The following is a 5,888-nucleotide window of genomic DNA, read 5'->3' on the forward strand; positions in this document are numbered from 1 at the left end:
CCATGATAATGGGTTAGGTAAATGTTTCATGATAATGGGTTAGATAAATGTTTCATGATAAGAATTTCATGTCTTTTGTATTAAAGAATTAAATGGATAAAATATGAAGTTTTATTAAAAGAAAAAGGGGTGAAAAGAACAAAGTTTTGTCCATCTTTGTTCATCATAGCTGAAAGTTAGAGAAGAGAAAGGAGAGGAGAAAGCTCTTGAGTATTCGGTCATTAGGAGGAGGAAAATTGAAGGTAAGTTCTTGGTACCTTGCTTTTATTTTGAGGTTCATGAGTTCTTCTTGATTCTACCTTAACTCTTGAAGTATATTTTGATTTTTGGTTGTGTTGTGAGCATTTGGTCATGAATTAAAATGAAGGAAATGGTTGTTGTTTCATATTCTTTTGATGAAAAATGGAAGATATGTGAAGTTGAGCCAAACAAATGAGCATGCATGTGCCTTAGATACTAAAGGGAAAAATCGGCGAACATGTTGTGCTTTAAAATGATGAAATGGAGATTATGCTTAAGTAAAAATCATAGATATGTGATGATTGATTGGTGATATACATGTTTAAATAACATGCATGCAAGATAGGTGTATGAAAGAGTGATTTGGTAATAAATCTGCTTGGGACAGCAGCAGTAACGTGACTTTGGAAAATCACCATAAATTGTGGGAGATGAATTAGAAGCTGAATAAATTATGTAATTAAAGCTTATTGAGTCTAGTTTCTAATGAAATAAACAAGAACATATTTTGAATTCTGTACAATGAGAAATTTGATTCGTAATGAAGAGTGGTCAGATTAGTCAAACAGTGAAACATGGGAAACTTTGAGAAAAATCTGGTATTGATTGGCTGAACCAAAAATTCTGAAAATTTTATGGATAGAAGATATATGAGTCTATTTTCAGGGAAAATTAACGGAACTTGATTTGGAGTTTTGTAGCTCCAGTTATAAATAATTTAGTGACTGTTGTTCAGGAAGACAGCTTGCAGTGAAATTATGATTATGTGGTAAACATTGACAAAAATTTGTTAATGAGTTGCTTATTGATTTCTTATAAGTTTACTATGATCTGTAGGTGTGGTTGGCCGAATATGGTATGAGGTTAATATGTAGTTCGTGTTTGAATAGTTAGATTAACGTGTTAGTAATCTAATTGTAGGCAGTTCGTGTGTGGATCTCGTCAAGATATCGTCAAGCAAATGTGTGTAACTAACACCCTCTTTCTTAGTCTGGATCGGCAAAAGTCGAAAAGCGAAATGCCGAAACCGGTATTTTGTAGATTTGCGAAAAGCGAATGCTCGTGAGGTAAATCGATTAATGTTTTTGGTAAGCTGAAAAATTTGGACTGCAAAATGCATGATTTCCATGCCCTCGATATTTTTGGACTTAATGGGCCAAAATTGGAATGATGGGCCAATGGGCCCAATTCGGTAAGAACCCTCGGTAGTGATTCTGTTAGTACGTGAAAGGTAGGAATATGCATGAAAAACCCTAAAATAGATAAATTATTGAAATACCTTTAAAAGTGAAAATTTACAGTTTTACCCCTAGGAGATAAATTACCGAAATACCCCTAGGGTTAAATTGACCTAAATGCATGTTTGACTGTTGTTATTTACTGCATGCCATGTTGTTATTATCTGATGCATGGGACTGGGATATTGACGGAGGAAGTACTGAAAGTGGCTTGTCCACGTACTGGAGGCTTTGCCTCAATTTATTTGATAGCTGAAAGAGAAAGTCTGCAATCTGTGGAGTGTTGGGCTGGGTGGGTTGAGCTATTCCCCACATGGAGTGTATGGCTGGTACGGGTGGAGTGTAGTGTTTGGTGGGTTGAGTAGTCTCCCCAAATGGGCTTGCATATGTTTACTGATGTTGCATGTATTTTGAAATGGGCCTATGGGCCATACTGTTATCTGAATAAGGGACTAAGGCCCAGTTTATTATAATCTGAAAAGGGCTCTGGCCCAGTATCACTGTTACCTGAATGGGCTTAGGTCCAATGGGCTTGAGCTGACTTGGGCTTTAAATGGGTTTTCCTTACACACTGAGTTTTCCCCAAACTCACCCCTTTTATTTTCATCCACGCAGGAAATCCCCAACCATAGTGGGCTTGGAGCTGTAAGGGAATTGAGATGGCCACCGATTCGAAAGTTTGATTTTCCTCCGTGAATGGACATCCTTTATTTACGTTTGAAGTTTTGGGTTTTAAATGTAATAAGGCCGCTTAATTATTTTTGATGGTTTTAATATGTATTACTAAGATAGGTATTACTTATTTTAACTGTTGAAATTGGATAGCTTTAGGGCGCGTTTTCAAAAACAACAATTGATTTCAAAATAACTCGACAACAAGCAAAGCTTCCGCAATGAAAGTATTTTCCAAAATTAATCACTTTTCCTAAAAATGACTTAATCAAATCGGTTTCCTAGAAATATCCATGACGTTAAGGTGTGGCAATGGCGGTATGCGTGTCAGGATTGGATCCGAAGGAGCTTGGTACTTAAGCGGTCAGATGGACTCACCACCTCTTTTCCTGGTTTCCTACCGGTGCACGACTTCCATTCACTTTAACCTATAATGAAATTATCTTTTAAAACACTAAGTAAGTTTTTCGGATCAACAATATAAAATGTTTTGAACGCTCGATGTGGCATGTCGGATCCGGTCATAACGTCTGGGCCGGGTTCGGGGTGTTACATTTAGTGGTATCAGAGCCTAGGTTGTAATAACTCGGTTGTGGAATGGGTTTACAAAAACAAAGATTTTCGAAAATGAAAATTTTATAAAGAATGCGAAAAACTCGATTTTTAAAATTTAGATCTTTAAAAGGTGGCATTCCGAATCTCCAGCTCAAGTCTGTAAGTATTACTCTGAACTCTTCTGAATATTTTTCTAACTTATCTGTCTGTACTGAAATCCTGCTAGGATACTCTAGATAGGATGATACTGAAACTATAGGAAAATCTGATAAGAGACTAAAACTGTAGCTAGACTTCGATTCTGCGAAAACAAACTTTGAACTACTGTCTGATTCATAAAACATCTGTAATAAACACTGGAATATTAATTGATGCATAAAAATTCGTAATCAAGATAATACGATATGAGTACAAGAGGCCGTGGACGGAGCCGAGGAAGTGCTTGAGCGAGATCTTCGTCTTCGAGACATATACCGGCGGTAGATGCACCGATAACACCGGCAACAGAGGTAGAGTCTCATGACCGCGGTGCCGGGGATGATGCCCTGTCATAAGCAATACTTCGTGTTCTGGAAAGGGTTGCCGGGGTAAGTACGGGCAATGGAGTTCGAGGATCTATTTCTGAACAACTTTGGGCTAACGGAGCGGAGATCTTTAGGGGCATGTCTGGTATAGCTCCGAATGTGGCGGAATGTTGGTTGGAGGCCACAGAACGGATTATGGACAACTTGGACTGCTCTGAGGAGATTGTGAGTAGGGTATCTGTAGTAAGTCCTTTGGGTTACTCGGTTAGGGTAGACAAACTGTATAGGGATGTACCATTAGAAACTCAAGGTAGGATTTTCCCTAGAGATCTGATGGAGTTACCATTCGAAAAGTTTGATCTCATTTTGGGAATGGACTGGCTTGTTAAGCAAAAAGTGACCCTGGATTGTGCTGCTAAACGAATAGTGTTAAGGACCACAAAGGATGAGGAGGTTATGGTGATAGGTGAGCGAAAGGATTATTTGTCCAATGTGGTGTCGGCATTAAGAACCGAAAAGTGGATTCGAAAAGGTTGTGAGGCCTATTTGGCATTTGTGAGTCAGTCGGAAGAGGATGGACTGACAGTGGATAAGGTTAGGACCATAAAGGAGTTCCAAGATGTTTTTCTGAAGGAGCTTCCAAGATTGCCTCCGAACCAAGAAGTTGAGTTTGGAATAGATTTGTTGCCTGGAACGACGCCCGTGTCCATCGCACCGTATAGGATGGCACCGAAGGAGTTAGTGGAGTTAAAGGCTCAAATTCAAGAGTTGTTGGACAGGGACTTCATTAGGCTAAGCGTGTCTCCATAGGGAGCACCGGTGCTATTCGTGAAAAAGAAGGATGGTACGATGCGGATGTGCATTGATTATCGCCAGTTGAACAAACTGACGATTAAGAATAAGTATCCACTGCCAAGGATTGACGATCTATTCGACCAGCTTAGAGGAGCTTCTATATTTTCCAAGATCGACCTTCGACCTGGATATCATCAGTTAAGGGTCAAGGAGACAGATATCCAAAAGACGACATTCAGGACTCGGTATGGTCATTACGAGTTTCTGGTTATGCCATTTGGACTAATGAACGCTTCTGCAGCGTTTATGGATCTGATGAATCATGTGTTCCAACCATTTTTAGATCAATTCGTAGTCGTCTTTATTGACAATATCCTGGTATATTCTGAAACTAAAACGAAACATGATGAGCATCTCCGTATAGTGCTGTAAGTATTAAAGGAGAAGGAACTCTTTGTGAAGTTCAGCAAGTGTGAATTTTGGTTGAGGGAGGTAACTTTCTTAGGACATGTGGTCTCTGCTGAGGGGATTAAAGTGGACCCTCAGAAAATTGAAGTGATTTTGGAATGGAAGCCGCCTAGGTCATTGTCGGAAATACGGAGTTTCCTAGGACTGGCAGGATACTACAGAAGGTTTGTAGAAGGTTTTTCTGTGATGGCAGTATCTCTAACAAAACTCATAAGGAAAGGAGTACCATTTGTATGGACTAAGAAGCGGTAAGAAGCTTTTGAGAAGTTGAAGAAAGTTCATCAAGCACTGTGTTAATTCAACCGAGTCTGGGAAGGATTTTACGTATGCGATGGCGCATCACACGTGCGTTTAGGCTGCGTGTTAATGCAAGAGGGTAAGGTGGTTGCATATGCATCACGATAGCTTAAGCCTCATGAGGGAAACTATTTGACTCATGATTTAGAGTTGGCAGCGATGATATTTGCACTTAAGATTTGGAGACATTACTTGTGCGGAGAAAGGTGTATTATATACACCGACCATAAGAGTCTTAAGTATTTGTTGACTCAGAAGGAGCTGAACCTTAGGCAAAGGAGATGGATTGAGTTGCTTAAGGATTATGATTGTTCGATCGAGTATCACCCAAGCAAGGCTAATGTGGTAGCCGATGCTCTAAGTCGTAGAGCTATATTTGATCTGAGAGCAATGTTTGCTCGTCTAAGTCTGTATGATGATGGAAGTCTGTTGGCTGAGTTGCAAGTGAGGCCAACCTGGGTGGATCAGATTAAGGAAAAACAGTTGAACGATGAGTCTTTGGTCGTTCGTTTTCAACAAGTTAAGGAAGGGGAAACTTCTGAGTTTGGGAGCCAGAAGAGACGATCCAACAGCAATACCCTCATCTGTTTGGATTAGGTAAATTTCGAGGACGAAATTTCTTTAAGGAGGGTAGAGTTGTAACGCCCAATTTTCGGAATCCGTGAATGTTGGCATAGGTTTAATTATGTTAGTGGGCCTCTAGAAAGCCCAAACTTAAGATAGAACCCGACAATTTTAGTTAATTTTTGTTCCATAAGAAAAAGGGGGTGAAATTATGAAATAGGACCTATGTGAAAATGTTTGAAAATGCTATAGATTAAATTGAAGTGGCCAAATAAATAGGAGTGCAAAATAGGAGGATTTGCATGACAAACCTCTCATTTTACATGAAGTGGCCAGCCATCATGTTGTTGTAGACAAAATGTACACTTGATATCCATAATTTATGGTACAAATTTATACAAATTGATAATGGGTTAGGTAAATGTTTCATGACAATGGATTAGGTAAATATTCCATGATAATGGGTTAGGTAAATGTTTCATGATAATGGGTTAGATAAATGTTTCATGATAAGAATTTCATGTCTTTTGTATTA

The sequence above is a fragment of the Gossypium arboreum genome, chromosome 7 (genome assembly GCF_025698485.1).
Source record: "Gossypium arboreum isolate Shixiya-1 chromosome 7, ASM2569848v2, whole genome shotgun sequence".
In the NCBI taxonomy this organism is placed as follows: domain Eukaryota; kingdom Viridiplantae; phylum Streptophyta; class Magnoliopsida; order Malvales; family Malvaceae; genus Gossypium; species Gossypium arboreum.